General features: G+C 40.1%; 30 non-coding genes across 30 annotated transcripts; 14 read left to right on the top strand and 16 right to left on the bottom strand.

The window, feature by feature from the left end:
• Nucleotides 1-12: 12 nt before the first annotated feature.
• On the top strand, nt 13-95 carry Trnal-cag (transfer RNA leucine (anticodon CAG)). The gene has a single exon. It is a non-coding gene; the product is annotated as a tRNA-Leu (tRNA).
• A 284-nt stretch (nt 96-379) lies between these two features.
• Nucleotides 380-453, bottom strand: Trnar-ucu (transfer RNA arginine (anticodon UCU)). Its single transcript has one exon. It is a non-coding gene; the product is annotated as a tRNA-Arg (tRNA).
• A 10-nt stretch (nt 454-463) lies between these two features.
• Nucleotides 464-535, bottom strand: Trnaa-ugc (transfer RNA alanine (anticodon UGC)). The gene has a single exon. It is a non-coding gene; the product is annotated as a tRNA-Ala (tRNA).
• A 106-nt stretch (nt 536-641) lies between these two features.
• Trnaw-cca (transfer RNA tryptophan (anticodon CCA)) lies at nt 642-713 on the top strand. The gene has a single exon. It is a non-coding gene; the product is annotated as a tRNA-Trp (tRNA).
• A 674-nt stretch (nt 714-1,387) lies between these two features.
• Trnar-ucu (transfer RNA arginine (anticodon UCU)) lies at nt 1,388-1,461 on the bottom strand. The gene has a single exon. It is a non-coding gene; the product is annotated as a tRNA-Arg (tRNA).
• Nucleotides 1,462-1,471: 10 nt separating this feature from the next.
• Trnaa-ugc (transfer RNA alanine (anticodon UGC)) lies at nt 1,472-1,543 on the bottom strand. The gene has a single exon. It is a non-coding gene; the product is annotated as a tRNA-Ala (tRNA).
• Nucleotides 1,544-1,649: 106 nt separating this feature from the next.
• Trnaw-cca (transfer RNA tryptophan (anticodon CCA)) lies at nt 1,650-1,721 on the top strand. The gene has a single exon. It is a non-coding gene; the product is annotated as a tRNA-Trp (tRNA).
• Nucleotides 1,722-2,062: 341 nt separating this feature from the next.
• Trnal-cag (transfer RNA leucine (anticodon CAG)) lies at nt 2,063-2,145 on the top strand. The gene has a single exon. It is a non-coding gene; the product is annotated as a tRNA-Leu (tRNA).
• Nucleotides 2,146-2,429: 284 nt separating this feature from the next.
• Nucleotides 2,430-2,503, bottom strand: Trnar-ucu (transfer RNA arginine (anticodon UCU)). Its single transcript has one exon. It is a non-coding gene; the product is annotated as a tRNA-Arg (tRNA).
• A 10-nt stretch (nt 2,504-2,513) lies between these two features.
• Nucleotides 2,514-2,585, bottom strand: Trnaa-ugc (transfer RNA alanine (anticodon UGC)). The gene has a single exon. It is a non-coding gene; the product is annotated as a tRNA-Ala (tRNA).
• Nucleotides 2,586-3,103: 518 nt separating this feature from the next.
• Trnal-cag (transfer RNA leucine (anticodon CAG)) lies at nt 3,104-3,186 on the top strand. The gene has a single exon. It is a non-coding gene; the product is annotated as a tRNA-Leu (tRNA).
• A 284-nt stretch (nt 3,187-3,470) lies between these two features.
• Nucleotides 3,471-3,544, bottom strand: Trnar-ucu (transfer RNA arginine (anticodon UCU)). Its single transcript has one exon. It is a non-coding gene; the product is annotated as a tRNA-Arg (tRNA).
• Nucleotides 3,545-3,554: 10 nt separating this feature from the next.
• Trnaa-ugc (transfer RNA alanine (anticodon UGC)) lies at nt 3,555-3,626 on the bottom strand. Its single transcript has one exon. It is a non-coding gene; the product is annotated as a tRNA-Ala (tRNA).
• Nucleotides 3,627-3,732: 106 nt separating this feature from the next.
• Trnaw-cca (transfer RNA tryptophan (anticodon CCA)) lies at nt 3,733-3,804 on the top strand. The gene has a single exon. It is a non-coding gene; the product is annotated as a tRNA-Trp (tRNA).
• A 340-nt stretch (nt 3,805-4,144) lies between these two features.
• Nucleotides 4,145-4,227, top strand: Trnal-cag (transfer RNA leucine (anticodon CAG)). The gene has a single exon. It is a non-coding gene; the product is annotated as a tRNA-Leu (tRNA).
• A 726-nt stretch (nt 4,228-4,953) lies between these two features.
• Nucleotides 4,954-5,035, top strand: Trnal-cag (transfer RNA leucine (anticodon CAG)). The gene has a single exon. It is a non-coding gene; the product is annotated as a tRNA-Leu (tRNA).
• Nucleotides 5,036-5,319: 284 nt separating this feature from the next.
• Trnar-ucu (transfer RNA arginine (anticodon UCU)) lies at nt 5,320-5,393 on the bottom strand. The gene has a single exon. It is a non-coding gene; the product is annotated as a tRNA-Arg (tRNA).
• Nucleotides 5,394-6,065: 672 nt separating this feature from the next.
• Nucleotides 6,066-6,148, top strand: Trnal-cag (transfer RNA leucine (anticodon CAG)). The gene has a single exon. It is a non-coding gene; the product is annotated as a tRNA-Leu (tRNA).
• A 283-nt stretch (nt 6,149-6,431) lies between these two features.
• Trnar-ucu (transfer RNA arginine (anticodon UCU)) lies at nt 6,432-6,505 on the bottom strand. The gene has a single exon. It is a non-coding gene; the product is annotated as a tRNA-Arg (tRNA).
• Nucleotides 6,506-7,159: 654 nt separating this feature from the next.
• Trnal-cag (transfer RNA leucine (anticodon CAG)) lies at nt 7,160-7,242 on the top strand. Its single transcript has one exon. It is a non-coding gene; the product is annotated as a tRNA-Leu (tRNA).
• A 284-nt stretch (nt 7,243-7,526) lies between these two features.
• On the bottom strand, nt 7,527-7,600 carry Trnar-ucu (transfer RNA arginine (anticodon UCU)). Its single transcript has one exon. It is a non-coding gene; the product is annotated as a tRNA-Arg (tRNA).
• Nucleotides 7,601-7,610: 10 nt separating this feature from the next.
• Nucleotides 7,611-7,682, bottom strand: Trnaa-ugc (transfer RNA alanine (anticodon UGC)). Its single transcript has one exon. It is a non-coding gene; the product is annotated as a tRNA-Ala (tRNA).
• Nucleotides 7,683-9,009: 1,327 nt separating this feature from the next.
• On the top strand, nt 9,010-9,091 carry Trnal-cag (transfer RNA leucine (anticodon CAG)). The gene has a single exon. It is a non-coding gene; the product is annotated as a tRNA-Leu (tRNA).
• A 284-nt stretch (nt 9,092-9,375) lies between these two features.
• Trnar-ucu (transfer RNA arginine (anticodon UCU)) lies at nt 9,376-9,449 on the bottom strand. The gene has a single exon. It is a non-coding gene; the product is annotated as a tRNA-Arg (tRNA).
• Nucleotides 9,450-10,119: 670 nt separating this feature from the next.
• Nucleotides 10,120-10,202, top strand: Trnal-cag (transfer RNA leucine (anticodon CAG)). Its single transcript has one exon. It is a non-coding gene; the product is annotated as a tRNA-Leu (tRNA).
• A 284-nt stretch (nt 10,203-10,486) lies between these two features.
• On the bottom strand, nt 10,487-10,560 carry Trnar-ucu (transfer RNA arginine (anticodon UCU)). The gene has a single exon. It is a non-coding gene; the product is annotated as a tRNA-Arg (tRNA).
• A 188-nt stretch (nt 10,561-10,748) lies between these two features.
• On the top strand, nt 10,749-10,820 carry Trnaw-cca (transfer RNA tryptophan (anticodon CCA)). Its single transcript has one exon. It is a non-coding gene; the product is annotated as a tRNA-Trp (tRNA).
• A 409-nt stretch (nt 10,821-11,229) lies between these two features.
• Nucleotides 11,230-11,312, top strand: Trnal-cag (transfer RNA leucine (anticodon CAG)). Its single transcript has one exon. It is a non-coding gene; the product is annotated as a tRNA-Leu (tRNA).
• Nucleotides 11,313-11,596: 284 nt separating this feature from the next.
• On the bottom strand, nt 11,597-11,670 carry Trnar-ucu (transfer RNA arginine (anticodon UCU)). The gene has a single exon. It is a non-coding gene; the product is annotated as a tRNA-Arg (tRNA).
• Nucleotides 11,671-11,680: 10 nt separating this feature from the next.
• Trnaa-ugc (transfer RNA alanine (anticodon UGC)) lies at nt 11,681-11,752 on the bottom strand. Its single transcript has one exon. It is a non-coding gene; the product is annotated as a tRNA-Ala (tRNA).
• Between the last annotated feature and the right edge of the window lie 782 nt (nt 11,753-12,534).

Here is a 12,534-nt window from a genome sequence, read left to right as displayed (position 1 = left end):
TTGGGCACAAACGGCAGAATGGCCGAGTGGTCTAAGGCGCAGCGTTCAGGTCGCAGTCTCCATTGGAGGCGCGGGTTCGAATCCCGCTTCTGTCACAGTGTTCATTATAAAATTTGCTTCGTAGTTTTGTATGGTTTCATTAGTTGAATTTGGTTTTTGAAGTGTTGTTTAAGTAAATTTATAGTGTAAACTCGTCCAGACTTCGTAGATTTCTTCGGTTTGGGGGAAAGATTATATGGGGAAATAGTTGCGCATCCGAGTACAGAGCGGAAAGTTGTGTATTCAAATTATGTCGGGCTTAATCAAGTTTTTACCTTTTCTAGCACAAAAACTCAATTACTATAACTTTAAATATGATTAAATTTTATTACAAAATAAACATCCCTGCCGGGACTCGAACCCGGAACCTCTGGATTAGAAGTCCAGCGCGCTAATCCATTGCGCCACAGAGACGATACAAATTTGGAGATGCCGGGGATTGAACCCGGGGCCTCACATATGCAAAGCGTGCGCTCTACCACTGAGCTACACCCCCATCGCTTTCTAGCAATCTCAGGTTCCATTATACCAAACATGCAAGTATTTGAAACGATACTGCTTAAACTCGTCTCTACATGGTTGATTTAATCCCGATCGGTTAAAACTTCGTGGCGCAACGGTAGCGCGTCCGACTCCAGATCGGAAGGTTGCGTGTTCAAATCACGTCGAGGTCACGCTGGTTTGATATTTTAACTTAAATATTAAAACTTAACCATTTAATTTCAAATTTTAATGGCTTGTTACGCTAGTTTTATATTTTAACTTAAATATTTAAACTTAACCATTTAATTTCAAATTTTAATAGCTTGTTTTTTTATCAAAGTAATATTCAAGCATAAATTCGAATCCAGAACCGCTGAATTAGAAGTTCAGGAGCTAATTCATTGCGCCAAGCAGACGTCTAAACTAGAAATGTCAGGGATTCAACCCGGGGCCCCACACATACAAAATGTAGGCTCGAAATCTGGCTGGATACCATTTGTTCGAAAAAACAACCTAGATTGCATCTGATTTAAAATAAAAAATAACGTCTTAATTTTCATCTTTAAGCAATCTGTTGCAATTTCCCGCTTGGGCACAAACGGCAGAATGGCCGAGTGGTCTAAGGCGCTGCGTTCAGGTCGCAGTCCCATTAGAGGCGCTAAATTTATAGTGTAAACTCGTCCAGACTTCGTAGATTTCTTCGCTTTGGTGGAAAGATTATATGGCGAAATAGTTGCGCATCCGAGTACAGAGCGGAAAGTTGTGTATTCAAATTATGTCGGGCTTAATCAAGTTTTTACCTTTTCTAGCCCAAAAACTCAATTATTATAAATTTAAATATGATTAAATTTTATTACAAAACAAACATCCCTGCCGGGACTCGAACCCGGGACCTCTGGATTAGAAGTCCAGCGCGCTAATCCATTGCGCCACAGAGACGATACAAATTTGGAGATGCCGGGGATTGAACCCGGGGCCTCACACATGCAAAGCGTGCGCTCTACCACTGAGCTACATCCCCATCGTTTGCTAGCAATCTCAGGTTCCAGTATACCAAACATGCAAGTATTTGAAACGATACTGCTTAATCTCGTCTCTATATCGTTGATTTATTCCCCATCGGTTAAGACTTCGTGGCGCAACGGTAGCGCGTCCGACTCCAGATCGGAAGGTTGCGTGTTCAAATCACGTCGAGGTCACGCTAGTTTGATATTTTAACCTAAATTTTTAAACTTAACCATTTAATTTTCAAATTTTAATGCCTTGGTTTTTCACCAAAGTAATATTCAAGCCTAAACTCGAATCCAGAACCGCTGAATTAGAAGTTCAGGAGCTAATTCACTGCGCCAAACAGACGTCTAAACAATAAATTCCAGGGATTCAACCCGGGGCCTCACACATACAAAATGTAGGCTCGAAATCTGGCTGGATTCCATTTGTTCGAAAAAACAACCTAGATTGCATCTGATTTAAAATATAAAATAACGTCTTAATTTTCATGCTTAAGCCTGCTGTTACAATTTCCCGCTTGGGCACAAACGGCAGAATGGCCGAGTGGTCCAAGGCGCTGCGTTCAGGTCGCAGTCACCATTGGAGGCGCGGGTTCGAATCCCGCTTCAGTCACAGAGTTCATTTTAAAATTTGCTTCGTAGTTTTGTATGGTTTCATTAGTTGAATTTGGTTTTTGAAGTGTTGCTTATGTAAATTTATAGTGTAAACTCGTCCAGACTTCGTAGATTTCTTCGGTTTGGGGGAAAGATTATATGGGGAAATAGTTGCGCATCCGAGTACAGAGCGGAAAGTTGTGTATTCAAATTATGTCGGGCTTAATCAAGTTTTTACCTTTTCTAGCCCAAAAACTCAATTACTATAATTTTAAATATGATTAAATGTTATTACAAAATAAACATCCCTGCCGGGACTCGAACCCGGAACCTCTGGATTAGAAGTCCAGCGCGCTAATCCATTGCGCCACAGAGACGATACAAATTTGGAGATGCCGGGGATTGAACCCAGGGCCTCACACATGCAAAGCGTGCGCTCTACCACTGAGCTACATCCCCATTGTTTGCTAGCAATCTCAGGTTCCAGTATACCAAACATGCAAGTATTTGAAACGATACTGCTTAATCTCCTCTCTATATCGTTGATTTAATCCCGATCGGTTAAGACTTCGTGGCGCAACGGTAGCGCGTCCGACTCCAGATCGGAAGGTTGCGTATTCAAATCACGTCGAGGTCACGCGGGTTTGATATTTTAACTTAAATATTTAAACTTAACCATTTAATTTCAAATTTTAATGGCTTGTTTTTTTTATCAAAGTAATATTCAAGCATAAATTCGAATCCAGAACCGCTGAATTAGAAGTTCAGGAGCTAATTCATTGCGCCAAACAGACGTCTAAACTAGAAATTTCAGGGATTCAACCCGGGGCCTCACACATACAAAATGTAGGCTCGAAATCTGGCTGGATTCCATTTGTTCGAAAAAACAACCTAGATTGCATCTGATTTAAAATAAAAAATAACGTCTTAATTTTCATCCTTAAGCAATCTGTTACAATTCCCGCTTGGGCACAAACGGCAGAATGGCGGAGTGGTCTAAGGCGCTGCGTTCAGGTCGCAGTCTCCATTGGAGGCGCGGGTTCGAATCCCGCTTCTGTCACAGTGTTCATTATAAAATTTGCTTCGTGGTTTTGTATGGTTTCATTAGTTGAATTTGTTTTTTGAAGTGTTGCTTAAGTAAATTTATAGTGTAAACTCGTCAAGACTTCGTAGATTTCTTCGGTTTGGGGGAAAGATTATATGGGGAAATAGTTGCGCATCCGAGTACAAAGCGGAAAGTTGTGTATTCAAATTATGTCGGGCTTAATCAAGTTTTTACCTTTTCTAGCACAAAAACTCAATTACTATAATTTTAAATATGATTAAATTTTATTACAAAATAAACATCCCTGCCGGGACTCGAACCCGGAACCTCTGGATTAGAAGTCCAGCGCGCTAATCCATTGCGCCACAGAGACGATACAAATTTGGAGATGCCGGGGATTGAACCCGGGGCCTCACACATGCAAAGCGTGCGCTCTACCGCTGAGCTACATCCCCATCGCTTTCTAGCAATCTCAGGTTCCAGTATACCAAACATGCAAGTATTTGAAACGATACTGCTTAATCTCGTCTCTATATCGTTGATTTAATCCCGATCGGTTAAGACTTCGTGGCGCAACGGTAGCGCGTCCGACTCCAGATCGGAAGGTTGCGTGTTCAAATCACGTCGAGGTCACGCTAGTTTGATATTTTAACCTAAATATTTAAACTTAACCATTTAAGTTTCAAATTTTAATGCCTTGGTTTCTCACCAAAGTAATATTCAAGCCTAAACTCGAATCCAGAACCGCTGAATTAGAAGTTCAGGAGCTAATTCACTGCGCCAAACAGACGTCTAAACAAGAAATTCCAAGGATTCAACCCGGGGCCTCACACATACAAAATGTAGGGTCGAAATCTGGCTGGATTCCATTTGTTCGAAAAAACAACCTAGATTGCATCTTTATAAAATATAAAATAACGTCTTAATTTTCATGCTTAAGGCTTCTGTTACAATTTCCCGCTTGGGCACAAACGGCAGAATGGCCGAGTGGTCTAAGGCGCTGCGTTCAGGTCGCAGTCTCCATTGGAGGCGCGGGTTCGAATCCCACTTCAGTCACAGTGTTCATTTTAAAATTTGCTTCGTAGTTTTCTATGGTTTCATTAGTTGAATTTGGTTTTTGAAGTGTTGCTTATGTAAATTTATAGTCTAAACTCGTCCAGACTTCGTAGATTTCTTCGGTTTGGGGGAAAGATTATATGGGGAAATAGTTGCGCATCCGAGTACAGAGCGGAAAGTGGTGTATTAAAATTATGTCGGGCTTAATCAAGTTTTTTTACTTTTTCTAGCCCAAAAACTCAATTACTACAATTTTAAATATGATTAAATTTTATTACAAAATAAACATCCCCTCGAACCCGCAACCTCTGGATTAGAAGTTCAGCGCGCTAATCCATTGCGCCACAGAGACGATACAACTTTGGAGATGCCGGGGATTGAACCCGGGGCCTCACACATGCAAAGCGTGCGCCCTAAACTTAACCATTTAATTTCAAATTTTAATGGCATGTTTTTTTTTATCAAAGTAATATTCAAGCCTAAACTCGAATCCAGAACCGCTGAAATAGAAGTTCAGGAGCTAATTCACTGCGCCAAACAGACGTCTAAACTAGAAATTCCAGGGATTCAACCCGGGGCCCCACACATACAAAATGTAGGCTCGAAATCTGGCTGGATTCCATTTGTTCGATAAAAAAACCTAGATTGCATCTGATTTAAAATAAAAAATAACGTCTTAATTTTCATCCTTTAGCAATCTGTTACAATTCCCGCTTGGGCACAAACGGCAGAATGGCCGAGTGGTCTAAGGCGCTGCGTTCAGGTCGCAGTCTCCATTGGAGCGCGGGTTCGAATCCCGCTTCTGTCAAAGTGTTCATTATAAAATTCGCTTCGTAGTTTTGTATGGTTTCATTAGTTGAATTTGGTTTTTGAAGTGTTGCTTAAGTAAATTTATAGTGTAAACTCGTCCAGACTTTGTAGATTTCTTCGGTTTGGGGGAAAGATTATATGGGGAAATAGTTGCGCATCCTAGTACAGAGCGGAAAGTTGTGTATTCAAATTATGTCGGGCTTAATCAAGTTTTTACCTTTTCTAGCCCAAAAACTCAATTACTATAATTTTAAATATGATTAAATTTTATTACAAAATAAACATCCCTGCCGGGACTCGAACCCGGAACCTCTGGATTAGAAGTCCAGCGCGCTAATCCATTGCGCCACAGAGACGATACAAATTTGGAGATGCTGGGGATTTAACCCGGGGCCTCACACATGCAAAGCGTGCGCTCTACCACTGAGCTACATCCCCATCGCTTTCTAGCAATCTCAGGTTCCAGTATACCAAACATGCAAGTATTTGAAACGATACTGCTTAATCTCGTCTCTATATCGTTGAATTAATCCCGATCGGTTAAGACTTCGTGGCGCAACGGTAGCGCGTCCGACTCCAGATCGGAAGGTTGGGTGTTCAAATCACGTCGAGGTCACGCTGGTTTGATATTTTAACTTAAATATTTAAACTTAACCATTTAATATCAAATTTTAATGGCTTGTTACGCTAGTTTTATATTTTAACCTAAATATTTAAACTTAACCATTTAATTTCAAATTTTAATGGCTTGTTTTTTTTTTTATCAAATTAATATTCAAGCATAAATTCGAATTCAGAACCGCTGAATTATAAGTTCAGGAGCTAATTCATTGCGCCAAACAGACGTCTAAACTAGAAATTTCAGGGATTCAACCCGGGGCCTCACACATACAAAATGTAGGCTCGAAATCTGGCTGGATTCCATTTGTTCGAAAAAACAACCTAGATTGCATCTGATTTAAAATAAAAAATAACGTCTTAATTTTCATCCTTAAGCAATCTGTTACAATTCCCGCTTGGGCACAAACGGCAGAATGGCCGAGTGGTCTAAGGCGCTGCGTTCAGATCGCAGTCTCCATTGGAGGCGCGGGTTCGAATCCCGCTTCTGTCACAGTGTTCATTATAAAATTTGCTTCGTAGTTTTGTATGGTTTCATTAGTTGAATTTGGTTTTTGAAGAGTTGCTTAAGTAAATTTATAGTGTAAACTCGTCCAGACTTCGTAGATTTCTTCGGTTTGGGGAAAGATTATATGGGGAAATAGTTGCGCATCCGAGTACAGAGCGGAAAGTTGTGTATTCAAATTATGTCGGGCTTAATCAAGTTTTTACCTTTTCTAGCCCAAAAACTCAATTACTATAATTTTAAATATGATTAAATTTTAATACAAAATAAACATCCCTGTCGGGACTCGAACCCGGAACCTCTGGATTAGAAGTCCAGCGCGCTAATCCATTGCGCCACAGAGACGATACAACTTTGGAGATGCCGGGGATTTAACCGGGGGCCTCACACATGCAAAGCGTGCGCTCTACCACTGAGCTATATCCCCATCGCTTTCTAGCAATCTCAGGTTCCAGTATACCAAACATGCAAGTATTTGAAACGATACTGCTTAAACTCGTCTCTATATCGTTGATTTAATCCCGATCGGTTAAGACTTCGTGGCGCAACGGTAGCGCGCCCGACTCCAGATCGGAAGGTTGCGTGTTCAAATCACGTCTAGGTCACGCTGGTTTAATATTTTAACTTAAATATTTAAACTTAACCATTTAATTTCAAATTTTAATGGCTTGTTACGCTAGTTTTATATTTTAACCTAAATATTTAAACTTAACCATTTAATTTCAAATTTTAATGGCTTGTTTTTTTTATCAAAGTAATATTCAAGCATAAATTCGAATTCAGAACCGCTGAATTAGAAGTTCAGGAGCTAATTCATTGCGCCAAACAGACGTCTAAACTAGAAATTTCAGGGATTCAACCCGGGGCCTCACACATACAAAATGTAGGCTCGAAATCTGGCTGGATTCCATTTGTTCGAAAAAACAACCTAGATTGCATCTGATTTAAAATAAAAAATAACGTCTTAATTTTCATCCTTAAGCAATCTGTTACAATTCCCGCAGAATGGCCGAGTGGTCTAAGGCGCTGCGTTCAGGTCGCAGTCTCCATTGGAGGCGCGGGTTCGAATCCCGCTTCTGTCACAGTGTTCATTATAAAATTTGCTTCGTGGTTTTGTATGGTTTCATTAGTTGAATTTGATTTTTGAAGTGTTGCTTAAGTAAATTTATAGTGTAAACTCGTCAAGACTTCGTATATTTCTTCGGTTTGGGGGAAAGATTATATGGGGAAATAGTTGCGCATCCGAGTACAAAGCGGAAAGTTGTGTATTCAAATTATGTCGGGCTTAATCAAGTTTTTACCTTTTCTAGCACAAAAACTCAATTACTATAATTTTAAATATGATTAAATTTTATTACAAAATAAACATCCCTGCCGGGACTCGAACCCGGAACCTCTGGATTAGAAGTCCAGCGCGCTAATCCATTGCGCCACAGAGACGATACAAATTTGGAGATGCCGGGGTTTGAACCCGGGGCCTCACACATGCAAAGCGTGCGCTCTACCACTGAACTACATCCCCATCGCTTTCTACCAATCTCAGGTTCCAGTATACCAAACATGCAAGTATTTGAAACGATACTGCTTAATCTCGTCTCTATATCGTTGATTTAATCCCGATCGGTTAAGACTTCGTGGCGCAACGGTAGCGCGTCCGACTCCAGATCGGAAGGTTGCGTATTCAAATCACGTCGAGGTCACGCGGGTTTGATATTTTAACTTAAATATTTAAACTTAACCATTTAATTTCAAATTTTAATGGCTTGTTTTTTTTATCAAAGTAATATTCAAGCATAAATTCGAATTCAGAACCGCTGAATTAGAAGTTCAGGAGCTAATTCATTGCGCCAAACAGACGTCTAAACAAGAAATTCCAAGGATTCAACCCGGGGCCTCACACATACAAAATGTAGGGTCGAAATCTGGCTGGATTCCATTTGTTCGAAAAAACAACCTAGATTGCATCTTTATAAAATATAAAATAACGTCTTAATTTTCATGCTTAAGGCTTCTGTTACAATTTCCCGCTTGGGCACAAACGGCAGAATGGCCGAGTGGTCTAAGGCGCTGCGTTCAGGTCGCAGTCTCCATTGGAAGCGCGGGTTCGAATCCCACTTCAGTCACAGTGTTCATTTTAAAATTTGCTTCGTAGTTTTCTATGGTTTCATTAGTTGAATTTGGTTTTTGAAGTGTTGCTTATGTAAATTTATAGTCTAAACTCGTCCAGACTTCGTAGATTTCTTCGGTTTGGGGGAAAGATTATATGGGGAAATAGTTGCGCATCCGAGTACAGAGCGGAAAGTGGTGTATTAAAATTATGTCGGGCTTAATCAAGTTTTTTTACTTTTTCTAGCCCAAAAACTCAATTACTACAATTTTAAATATGATTAAATTTTATTACAAAATAAACATCCCCTCGAACCCGCAACCTCTGGATTAGAAGTTCAGCGCGCTAATCCATTGCGCCACAGAGACGATACAACTTTGGAGATGCCGGGGATTGAACCCGGGGCCTCACACATGCAAAGCGTGCGCCCTAAACTTAACCATTTAATTTCAAATTTTAATGGCATGTTTTTTTTTATCAAAGTAATATTCAAGCCTAAACTCGAATCCAGAACCGCTGAAATAGAAGTTCAGGAGCTAATTCACTGCGCCAAACAGACGTCTAAACTAGAAATTCCAGGGATTCAACCCGGGGCCCCACACATACAAAATGTAGGCTCGAAATCTGGCTGGATTCCATTTGTTCGATAAAAAAACCTAGATTGCATCTGATTTAAAATAAAAAATAACGTCTTAATTTTCATCCTTTAGCAATCTGTTACAATTCCCGCTTGGGCACAAACGGCAGAATGGCCGAGTGGTCTAAGGCGCTGCGTTCAGGTCGCAGTCTCCATTGGAGCGCGGGTTCGAATCCCGCTTCTGTCAAAGTGTTCATTATAAAATTTGCTTCGTAGTTTTGTATGGTTTCTTTAGTTGAATTTGGTTTTTGAAGTGTTGCTTAAGTAAATTTATAGTGTAAACTCGTCCAGACTTTGTAGATTTCTTCGGTTTGGGGGAAAGATTATATGGGGAAATAGTTGCGCATCCTAGTACAGAGCGGAAAGTTGTGTATTCAAATTATGTCGGGCTTAATCAAGTTTTTAACTTTTCTAGCCCAAAAACTCAATTACTATAATTTTAAATATGATTAAATTTTATTACAAAATAAACATCCCTGCCGGGACTCGAACCCGGAACCTCTGGATTAGAAGTCCAGCGCGCTAATCCATTGCGCCACAGAGACGATACAAATTTGGAGATGCTGGGGATTTAACCCGGGGCCTCACACATGCAAAGCGTGCGCTCTACCACTGAGCTACATCCCCATCGCTTTCTAGCAATCTCAGGTTCCAGTATACCAAACATGCAAGTATTTGAAACGATACTGCTTAATCTCGTCTCTATATCGTTGAATTAATCCCGATCGGTTAAGACTTCGTGGCGCAACGGTAGCGCGTCCGACTCCAGATCGGAAGGTTGGGTGTTCAAATCACGTCGAGGTCACGCTGGTTTGATATTTTAACTTAAATATTTAAACTTAACCATTTAATATCAAATTTTAATGGCTTGTTACGCTAGTTTTATATTTTAACCTAAATATTTAAACTTAACCATTTAATTTCAAATTTTAATGGCTTGTTTTTTTTTATCAAAGTAATATTCAAGCATAAATTCGAATTCAGAACCGCTGAATTAGAAGTTCAGGAGCTAATTCATTGCGCCAAACAGACGTCTAAACTAGAAATTTCAGGGATTCAACCCGGGGCCTCACACATACAAAATGTAGGCTCGAAATCTGGCTGGATTCCATTTGTTCGAAAAAACAACCTAGATTGCATCTGATTTAAAATAAAAAATAACGTCTTAATTTTCATCCTTAAGCAATCTGTTACAATTCCCGCTTGGGCACAAACGGCAGAATGGCCGAGTGGTCTAAGGCGCTGCGTTCAGATCGCAGTCTCCATTGGAGGCGCGGGTTCGAATCCCGCTTCTGTCACAGTGTTCATTATAAAATTTGCTTCGTAGTTTTGTATGGTTTCATTAGTTGAATTTGGTTTTTGAAGAGTTGCTTAAGTAAATTTATAGTGTAAACTCGTCCAGACTTCGTAGATTTCTTCGGTTTGGGGGAAAGATTATATGGGGAAATAGTTGCGCATCCGAGTACAGAGCGGAAAGTTGTGTATTCAAATTATGTCGGGCTTAATCAAGTTTTTACCTTTTCTAGCCCAAAAACTCAATTACTATAATTTTAAATATGATTAAATTTTAATACAAAATAAACATCCCTGTCGGGACTCGAACCCGGAACCTCTGGATTAGAAGTCCAGCGCGCTAATCCATTGCGCCACAGAGACGATACAACTTTGGAGATGCCGGGGATTTAACCGGGGGCCTCGCACATGCAAAGCGTGCGCTCTACCACTGAGCTATATCCCCATCGCTTTCTAGCAATCTCAGGTTCCAGTATACCAAACATGCAAGTATTTGAAACGATACTGCTTAAACTCGTCTCTATATCGTTGATTTAATCCCGATCGGTTAAGACTTCGTGGCGCAACGGTAGCGCGCCCGACTCCAGATCGGAAGGTTGCGTGTTCAAATCACGTCGAGGTCACGCTGGTTTGATATTTTAACTTAAATATTTAAACTTAACCATTTAATTTCAAATTTCAATGGCTTGTTACGCTAGTTTTATATTTTAACCTAAATATTTAAACTTAACCATTTAATTTCAAATTTTAATGGCTTGTTTTTTTTATCAAAGTAATATTCAAGCATAAATTCGAATTCAGAACCGCTGAATTAGAAGTTCAGGAGCTAATTCATTGCGCCAAACAGACGTCTAAATTAGAAATTTCAGGGATTCAACCCGGGGCCTCACACATACAAAATGTAGGCTCGAAATCTGGCTGGATTCCATTTGTTCGAAAAAACAACCTAGATTGCATCTGATTTAAAATAAAAAATAACGTCTTAATTTTCATCCTTAAGCAATCTGTTACAATTCCCGCTTGGGCACAAACGGCAGAATGGCCGAGTGGTCTAAGGCGCTGCGTTCAGGTCGCAGTCTCCATTGGAGGCGCGGGTTCGAATCCCGCTTCTGTCACAGTGTTCATTATAAAATTTGCTTCGTGGTTTTGTATGGTTTCATTAGTTGAATTTGGTTTTTGAAGTGTTGCTTAAGTAAATTTATAGTGTAAACTCGTCAAGACTTCGTATATTTCTTCGGTTTGGGGGAAAGATTATATGGGGAAATAGTTGCGCATCCGAGTACAAAGCGGAAAGTTGTGTATTCAAATTATGTCGGGCTTAATCAAGTTTTTACCTTTTCTAGCACAAAAACTCAAATACTATAATTTTAAATATGATTAAATTTTATTACAAAATAAACATCCCTGCCGGGACTCGAACCCGGAACCTCTGGATTAGAAGTCCAGCGCGCTAATCCATTGCGCCACAGAGACGATACAAATTTGGAGATGCCGGGGTTTGAACCCGGGGCCTCACACATGCAAAGCGTGCGCTCTACCACTGAGCTACATCCCCATCGCTTTCTAGCAATCTCAGGTTCCAGTATACCAAACATGCAAGTATTTGAAACGATACTGCTTAATCTCGTCTCTATATCGTTGATTTAATCCCGATCGGTTAAGACTTCGTGGCGCAACGGTAGCGCGTCCGACTCCAGATCGGAAGGTTGCGTATTCAAATCACGTCGAGGTCACGCGGGTTTGATATTTTAACTTAAATATTTAAACTTAACCATTTAATTTCAAATTTTAATGGCTTGTTTTTTTTATCAAAGTAATATTCAAGCATAAATTCGAATCCAGAACCGCTGAATTAGAAGTTCAGGAGCTAATTCATTGCGCCAAACAGACGTCTAAACAAGAAATTCCAAGGATTCAACCCGGGGCCTCACACATACAAAATGTAGGGTCGAAATCTGGCTGGATTCCATTTGTTCGAAAAAACAACCTAGATTGCATCTTTATAAAATATAAAATAACGTCTTAATTTTCATGCTTAAGGCTTCTGTTACAATTTCCCGCTTGGGCACAAACGGCAGAATGGCCGAGTGGTCTATAAGGCGCTGCGTTCAGGTCGCAGTCTCCATTGGAGGCGCGGGTTGGAATCCCACTTCAGTCACAGTGTTCATTTTAAAATTTGCTTCGTAGTTTTCTATGGTTTCATTAGTTGAATTTGGTTTTTGAAGTGTTGCTTATGTAAATTTATAGTCTAAACTCGTCCAGACTTCGTAGATTTCTTCGGTTTGGGGGAAAGATTATATGGGGAAATAGTTGCGCATCCGAGTACAGAGCGGAAAG

Source organism: Ciona robusta, chromosome 1, assembly GCF_009617815.1.
Source record: "Ciona robusta chromosome 1, ASM961781v2".
Lineage (NCBI taxonomy): Eukaryota > Metazoa > Chordata > Ascidiacea > Phlebobranchia > Cionidae > Ciona > Ciona robusta.
This window is presented reverse-complemented; position numbering and strand designations above follow the sequence as displayed.